This window comes from Platichthys flesus, chromosome 8 (assembly GCF_949316205.1).
Source record: "Platichthys flesus chromosome 8, fPlaFle2.1, whole genome shotgun sequence".
Classification (NCBI taxonomy): Eukaryota; Metazoa; Chordata; class Actinopteri; order Pleuronectiformes; family Pleuronectidae; genus Platichthys; species Platichthys flesus.
In genome coordinates this window covers 2,126,541-2,135,068 of record NC_084952.1, presented here as the reverse complement: position 1 = coordinate 2,135,068, position 8,528 = coordinate 2,126,541, and the positions used below count along the sequence as shown (strand labels likewise).

Below are 8,528 nucleotides of genomic sequence, written 5' to 3'. Positions count from 1 at the left end.
ATCAGGATCTCTGGGTGTGAGGATACTTTTGCAGTATCGTGCTCTTCCTCTAACATTTCCCCTGAACTCTCACCGGGGGCTAAACGATGGTAAACTGGGCACAAGGCCCGAGTTGTTTGCCCCCCCCCCCCCACAGACATCTTTAGCCGGAGCTGCCAGTGTTCTTCTAAAATAACCGTTGGACTCATCCCAGTTATCCCAGTCATCCTTGTCTGAGAGGAGGAGGAGGAGGCGCGTGAGGAGTCACGGCCCCGTCTGTCCTCCTGCCTGAGTGGCGTGCCCTTTAGCAACGAGCTTTCTGACCAACTGCTCCGTGCTCGCAGCGGTGCATGATGGGCCTGCGTGTTCTCAAAGAGCTTTTACAGCAGATATTTCCGTCCCGCAGCCATAAATATCTGCCTTTTTTTGAGTCACCTTGCAAGCTTCTCAGAAGAGTCGCAGGAGGTCAAGAGGTCAAGGCCCCGCATGTTCTGTAGAGTCTCCTCGTGCTCGTCTGCTCTCGACCTCAGTTTGTGAATCGGGCTCAACTCAAATAGTAAAATCTACTGAAACATATCCTGCTTTAAATCTTTCCCTTTCCTTGCATTTCTTTGTGTTTGTGTTAAGGCTGCATCTGCTGTCACCTGTCGACAAACACACACACACACACACACACACACACACACACCCACAAACACACACACACACATGCCTTCACACATATTTCTATTTTAGTGGGTCTACTTGGTGTGTAGAAGACATGCCTAAAAAGCTGCTGTAGGTTGCGTGCTTGTGAGGTCACTGTATGACCATTTGTGTGTGTGTGTGTGCGAGTGTGTGTGCTCATGAAACGTGCTCCAGAGGACAAAGTCGTCTCGTGATAAAACCTGATCCAAGGTGCTTGAATGAAAGGGAGACATTGGGTTATTTTTAACCAGCTCCCAGTTTGTGTTTAACTCGATTGACCGATTCGCTCCAGCCGTCACCTTCAGACTCCAAAGTCCAAATGGAGAAACCTGGTGATGAAGCGTTGCAGGAGAGGACAGCGTCTTTAATTGGACGGTGTGTGAGCCGGGGACAGATCCAAGCAAAGGTCGGCTCGGTCTCGAGATCACACCGGGCCCCCTTCGGTTTCTGCTTGATGGATTATTTGTTGTGTGGAAAATAGTGTTGTGGCCGTCAGGAGCCTCACACGTCTTCATGTTTTCACTGATCTCCAAACCTAGAGCTCATTCAACTGCTGCCCCCCCCGCTTGAGAGTTATATCTCTTTTAATTCTCTCTACAACCAGTTGACATCTTGTGCAGTAATCACGCGGTGCATTTCATATGTGACTGGATTAGTTTGATGACAAGTCGTCCGTGTTCTATAGAGGCTGATGTTTGTTGTCGCTCTGTTGTTTGTTGACATTAGGGTATAAGCTAGTTTCCGCTCTAACTCTCGCCCATCTCCATTACGTAGAAACAATCCGTTTTCATCCCTTCATTAAATTAGAGGATTGATGTAAATAATCGTTCGTGCTATAGCTTTCAGGGATTCTGTGTCGTCCATTTGCGTTAATGGTGTCGTGGCACTTCGCTGTTCCTGTGGCTTAGCCTTGTGTCTATCTAGGCCAAGCTCAGTGTTGTGAGCCCTCGGGAAGAGAAACACTTTCTTAGCCGTCGGTTAAAAAAATAGAGCCTCTGTGAAAACCGGACGTTCACTCGGTTTTAACGTGAATAACCGAACGTCTGGAAACCGTCTCACCGGATGAAGACATGTGAAGCGGAGCCGGATCAGCTGCTTATCGACCAAACGTGTTCCGATCAAAATACACAGCCTCTGCAGCAGCAGCAGCTCCGACAGCTGGAATGATTCAAAACTAAAGCAATAAAACGTCCCCCCCCCCATCAAATGCAACAAATGAGTAGGTTATATTTATTGTACATCGATCCTGACCAGGCTTCCTTGAACAGCTCTGTTGAGATGAGGAAACACAGATGATGTGATTTTTCAAAATGAGAGAAACAAGCACAGTGACCCTTCACAAGGTTTTAAATAACTGGATCGAACATTGATTTAACCCATAAAATGTGCATTATATCAACCCATTACAAAACAAATTCATTTAATTACAGGGTATTTTATGTTTAATGGCCAAAGGGAGTGTTTCCAAACTTAGAAATGATGGATAACACTAGAAACTATTTGGCATGAAAACTGTCAAATTTGGAGCAAAACCAAAGAATTTCCCACAGTTGTGATTCCGAATGTTGTTTGACAGGCGAGTGTTCGAACAATTTTGGATTTATATGCATACAAATTATCAGATGACATGAGCCAAGCTGATGCTCATAGTTTTGTGTGTTGTGTTGCAACAGACTTATCTTTTCCTAAGACTATGACAACAAATTAGGCTGAAGATTCCTTAAATGTTATTTTAAGGCGTCAAGTTGTACTTTAGCCAGATTTTATTAATCTTCTTAAATCTATAAAAAGCATTTTTCTCAACTACAATCTCCTATGATGTCAAGAGAATCAATTAAGAATTAGAAATGCACTTATCATCTACACACATATTTAGTATTTAGGGACAAATCTGCAAGTTAAGTGCTGCTTTAAAGGTCGGCCTTCAAAATCCATACAGGTGGAACCATGTGTGGATTACAAGCTGTTCCCCACGTCTATGAATAGAAGACAGACCAGAGACAGGAGAGGTTCCAACGCTTCAAGCTGGATTCTCTGTAATTCTCTGACATGTCTTGTGCAGTCTTGTGTCTTCGCTCCGTCTCAGGTGCTGCAGACAGAGAGCAGAGCGAAGGCAGCACTCGCAGCGCCCGGCTGCATTTACTATATTTATAGCTGCACTGTTTCCATGCTGCTCTCATCACATGTGCTGCGTAACAGCATATGCTGCATCCACCGTCACCGTTTGTCCTCCAGGCAGCCGCCCGTGTGACCTTCACGACTGCAGATATCAGCAGATATGGACAGCAGGGGAGGGGGGGGGGGGGGGGGGGGGGAGGGGAGGAGGTGACTCAGGGAAAAAAGGGGAGAGAGGAGGAAAGGGGAGAGGGGTGGGAAGATGAGAGGGGAGAGAAAGGTGAGGAAGGGTCAGAGAGGCTGGGAGGAAATTGGGAAGGAGGAGAGCGAAAGGAAATGTCAGCAGCAAAAGGATCTAACCGAATGGTGAAAGGCAGAAATAGGGCTGGACGAGAATGAGGAAGGAGAAGGAAGAGTTTGGATGTGAAGAGCATTTGGGGACAGGAGAGAAAGAGGAGAGAATCCGAAAAGGTTTGAAAGGAGTCGAGGATTCAGAGAGAAGAATGAAAATAAGAGGGGAGAGGGAGCCGATGTCAAAAGGAGAGGAGGCTGCGCGCAAAAGGAGAAAAGAGGATAATGGAGAAGGAAATGAAAGAGGACGAGGGCACTGAGGAGGAAGAGTGAGGGGAGAAGGTGGGAGGAGGAGGAGGAAGAGGAGGAGGAGGAGGAGGAGGAAGAGTGGATGTCACTCAGTGCACAGACACTTCCTCTTCTGCTTCCTCCTCAGCAGTCTGCCTTGGTGAATTTGAATGTAAGCCCGGCTCACATTTTGTCAAGCGTTTGTTTGGCTTCAGGCACCTCCTCTCTCTCTTTCACATGTTGAGCCTTGGGCGTGTGTGTGTGTGTGTGTGTGTGTGTTCTTCAGCGTGCATTGTGGGTCATTTGAGGAAGACACAACACGACCCGCTAGCGCCGTCGTTTCCTTCTTTGTCACTTTAGCCGCTGATATTGAGACGATTCACAGATTTGAAATGAGAAGGGGAGATAATTAATAGTGTTAATGCATGTGTGAGTACGAGTATGTGTGTGTCTGTTACTGTGTGTGTGTGACTGTGTGTGTCTGTGTGTGGGTCCGACTCTGCAACGCTGACCGTCTCCAAGGAGATACAGGAGGCGAGACAAACAGCCAACATGGTGTCGTAAACCCAAGATATTGTCACTGTGTGTTACACAATGTGTGTGAAGTGTCAGAGCCCAGTGAATGTGTGTATGTGTGTGTGTGTGTGTGTGTGTGTGTTTTGGCAGGCCAGCTCCGAACTCAACCCTTTACCTGCTTCTTTGTTGCCTAGCGACTCTGTGTGTGCGTCCTCCACCAGGAGCAGTCGATCACAGGTATCCAGGTTGTGTATCCAGGTTGTGTATCCAGGTTGTGTTTGGGCGAGCGAGGTTCGCCTGCATGGACAAGTTTGTGAGCGAGGGATCTCGTTACAGCAGCTGAATGATTCCGTCCTGGTTTGGTTCCATCCCGTCCAGATGGATTCCTCCCTATTGTTCATTTCTTCCTCCTCTTCACATCCTCCCTTTCTTAGATTCTTCCTCTTTTCAGTCATTTCAGTTTGATTTGGTGAAAGTGAGTTTTCACGAGCTGTCGGCTGTGAACTCGGGAACCGACTGAACTGAGAGTTGAGCCGTTGTTCAGATGTCACGAGCGAGTTTTCACTTTGAGTCACAGAGTCTTCCTCAGTAAATGATTTATTCACAAGAGGAAGATTATCTTGTGGCTCAGTCGAGGTTTAGTTACAACTCAGAAGCAAAGTCACATGGGAAGCAGCAGACGGACCCTGACAACTGATTAAATATTAAAATGAAGACATGGATTAGCTGGAGATACTTAGGAAATATGGATCCACATCTTTTACATTAATATATTTATAAAGATAAATGTTTATTTGGACTTAACTAGCTAATAAGGTTTTTACAAACATCTATGTTGTAAATTATCAGTTTGGGCCCAGACTGTATCAGATAATCACTCATCTGTGGAAACATGTAGGATGAGTTATTCTACATATAAACATATTAATTATAGTTTTGTATGTGATATGTTAATGTGGTCACATTCATACAGAGACTACAGGCACAGCTGTCAAGGGGAATTTGGAGATGTGTCTACGTTTGTCTGTGTGGTATCAGTAGAAGATGTAGGAGGAAGTTTTGTAAAGTAGAGGATGATGAGTCGAATGCATCTGCAAGACTCAGATATAAAACATATTCACTGTATGTTTATTATATAAAAAGTATAAAGGAGAAGTCATGGGCCTGATGCAGCTGATATATTAGTAAGATGCACGTAGTATAATGTGTGTTAACACTGTGGAACCCACACATTCCGGCTCGTGGGTCAGGTGAAGTGAAACTCTGTCACTCACAGTCACTCAGGTTCCTTGTTTCCTCTTTTTAAAATGTTCATAAATATATGAATTTGGCTTCACGTTAAAGAAACGCTGATGAAAATCCAAACTCTTTAATTATTGTTGATGCCTTTTTGCAGAACAGTTATTAAAATGAAGGAATCGAGGCCAGAAGTGAACTGAGGAGGAAATGAGGTCATTAGAGGAATGTTTCAACACAATGGGAAATTAATAGATTTGATTGTGCAGATTTAATTTGTGATTCAAAATGTTGTCGATCATAAGTTATAGTTTCCTGCAGCTTCACGTAGGTTGGTACTAATCTTAAAACTATTTATTTGCATCCCTATATTTATAAACACGTCGATTCCTCTGCTGTGTGTGTATGTGTGTGTGTGTGTGTGTGTGTGTGAGTTGAAGGTTTGTGTTGGCGTTGGCCCAGAAGTGGTTTGTTGTCTGATTAATGGCTGCAGGAGTGTGTGAATCAACAGAGTTCAAGGTTTTGAGTTGTGTTTACCTGATCTTTGTTAATTATGTGTATATGTACGTGTGTTATCACAACACTGGCTGGAAGAATACCACACGTTGTAGACATGTTGTCACTGCAGGTCTGTGTTCACAGCAGCAGAGTACTTGTTGTTCCTGATACCTTCTTTCTGATTATTACCTCAGAGGTTGTTTGGTTTTACTTCTATTACTACACAGTACATTTCCACAGAACCTGCTGGAAGGATTTCAAGTGTTTCTCAAGATCTTCATTCCTGCATCTTTCTGGGAAACATCTGGAACGTTTCAGGATCTGATATCTTTGACTTTGTGCAATTTTACGCAGCTTGATTGCATTTTTAGGGAAATTGAGTCACGTTTAGTTTCAAAGTTAGTTTTTTCCCTGCTGGGTTTATGGAGTAAATCTGTTTTACCTGCTCGTGTGGATGAGAAAAATGTCTTTCAGCTCAATCAGCACTGACCTGACTGAAGCTGCAGCAGCAGATCTTTTACTCATTAGCGCCTGTATTGTATAAATAGGCCTAACTCATCCACTCACCCACGAGTGACCCCGCTGTGCCCGTTGGCCTAATCTCAGATTTTCCAACAGTTACTTACAGTTGCTGAACGCACCCCCCGCCCAGTCAGTCACACTCATACACCCTTAAAAGACCTTTTCTCCCCTTTTTTTGTTTTCACCTCCCCCTAAAGCTGCAAATCTCCCAACTCACCCAAACAAGGACTCCGGGCTCTAATCCCTCGGTGTGGACTGGCAGATGCATTCTGGGACATCCAGGAGGCTCGGTGCTTAACACAAAGAGGCAATGGTGCCAATAAAAATACTACTGCTCATCATAATTCTCTGGTTTCTATCAGCGATGAGTTATTTTAGTTAGCTTTAAAACATCCGGATTCATTTCAGAGGACGGGTGAGTGCTGACACTTGACCTCCAACGCCCTCGGCTCATTAAAACAGCAGCAATTGTTCAAACTCATAAAACTAGAGTAAATAAAAGGTGAATCATTAACTGGTCTATTTGCAAAGTGACACTCGAGCTCAAATCCCTTTTGAATGAGACTTAAATGACCAAGTTTCAATATATAGTAGAAATCTAACTCCTAATAAACTCCTTAGGTGCTCTGCTGTGCTCGTGACCTTTTCTTTGCCTTCAGGAGCCCTGCAGCCAATATCAGGCTGGAGATTAACCCTGTGTAGTCTGAGCTGAAACCAGGCTAGTTAGTAAGCCTGGTTTAGCCGTGTAGACACAACCAGGCTAAAGATTAGCCCTTCAAGGCTACAGGCTAAAGGGACTTTAAAATAAATGGGGAACAGCCTGTACCGTGTGTGTGTGTGTATGTGTGCGAGTGCGTTCCCTCACTTTGTCGAGTCTGACCTCCAGTCGGCCAATCGGTGAGCTCGCCGAGAGCGACGTTGCCGAGCGGCGTCGCCTGGAAAACAAAGTTGCCGGTGTGCGTTTGTGTTGTGAGCAGATGGCTCAGCCGTCTGTCTCCACATTAGCAAGATACTGATGAGATGAGTCAGTCAACACGCACTCAGACGTACACACACTTCCCCTGCCATGTGTGTGTGTGTGAGTGTGTGTGTGAGTGTGTGTTAGTGCTCGCAGTCTCTGTTCTTCCTATGAGACAGCAGGGAACATCGCTGACTCACACTATCCACACACACACACACACACACTTGAAGAGACACACACAGTAATAGTATAAGTGCAGCTGAAACACAAAAGCTGCTGGGGAATGCTATCGCCTTTTGTGATAGAAAATCAAAGTCCATCTGATTGAAAACTGTGGTTTTTGAACGCTGCATCAAAAACAATCAAACTCTGGGGAGAAAAACATCATTGTGTGTGTGTGTGTGTGTGTGTCTGTGTGTAGTGAGGGGTCCAGCCTCTAAAACACACACTTAATGGCGAGAGGACCTTGTGTATTCAGCTCTTATGCCTGAGTGCGTCTGATAGACAAGCCGCTGCTCTCATGATGCATTTGGAGAGCGTGGGGGGAAAATACAAAATAAACCTTTGATGGATGAAAAAGCCGAATTCTGAACAGGAGCCGTGAATCTGAGGGGGGGGCGCGCAGTCAGGGGAGCGCCGGGCGTTTGATTCCCACTCCACTGTGCAGTGATTGAGCGCCCACTGTGTAAAGGATTGTGGATTTTGTGGCTCAGACTTGAGTTGTTTTTCCCCAAGAAGTTGTGTTGTTTGACACCAGTCATTTTGTATTAGTGTGGTATTTTAAGCCGGTGTCCGCCGCCGCTACATTAGCAGACACTAAGCTGACACTGGGACTCAGTGTGCCGGCAGGATGCTGCTCCTGCTCATGGGCACTTTGACAGGGGGGTGACACTCCATGTGTGGAGGAGGAGATGAGACAGGAGCTCAGACCGAGTGCGTCTCCAACTCTGAGAAACTTTGTGTTGGAAGGAAGATGCTGATTGTGTTTCCCTCCGTGGCTCCACTAACACAATACATCACTTCTGTTGTTTCTATTTGCTTAGAAACACCTGCAGATTTCTTTATTGCTTACTTTTATTTATATATCACTGATATGCAATGGGCTGGAGATAGTAAAGGAAAGCTGCTTGATATGTTAGAAACCTAAAAACAGTGGATTAGAAAATGGAAATGTTCGAGTCCTCCTGCTCAGCCTGTGCATGTAAATCTGAACGATGTGTGTGTTTGTAGAGTCAGAGGTGTAATGTGTTACGCTGCTGTCGGTTGTGTTCTAGGGGTCAGGCCCCGCTCGCTCCGTCGCATTAAAGAACCATCGCTGTTTCTTTCTGCTGCTGCTGCTGGGAATTTACTGCAGAACTGATTAGACCGCTCTGTGCTGCTGCAGTTTGAAGGCAGGATTACCGTGTGTGTGTCTGTGTGTGTGTGTGTGTGTGTG

At 45.3% G+C, this 8,528-nt stretch overlaps 1 protein-coding gene across 1 annotated transcript in view; it reads left to right on the top strand.

Moving 5' to 3' along the window:
- The window catches only part of ppargc1b (peroxisome proliferator-activated receptor gamma, coactivator 1 beta), an 82,154-nt gene that overhangs the window by 21,910 nt on the left and 51,716 nt on the right, over nucleotides 1-8,528 (top strand). The gene's annotated exons all lie outside the window — the stretch shown is intronic.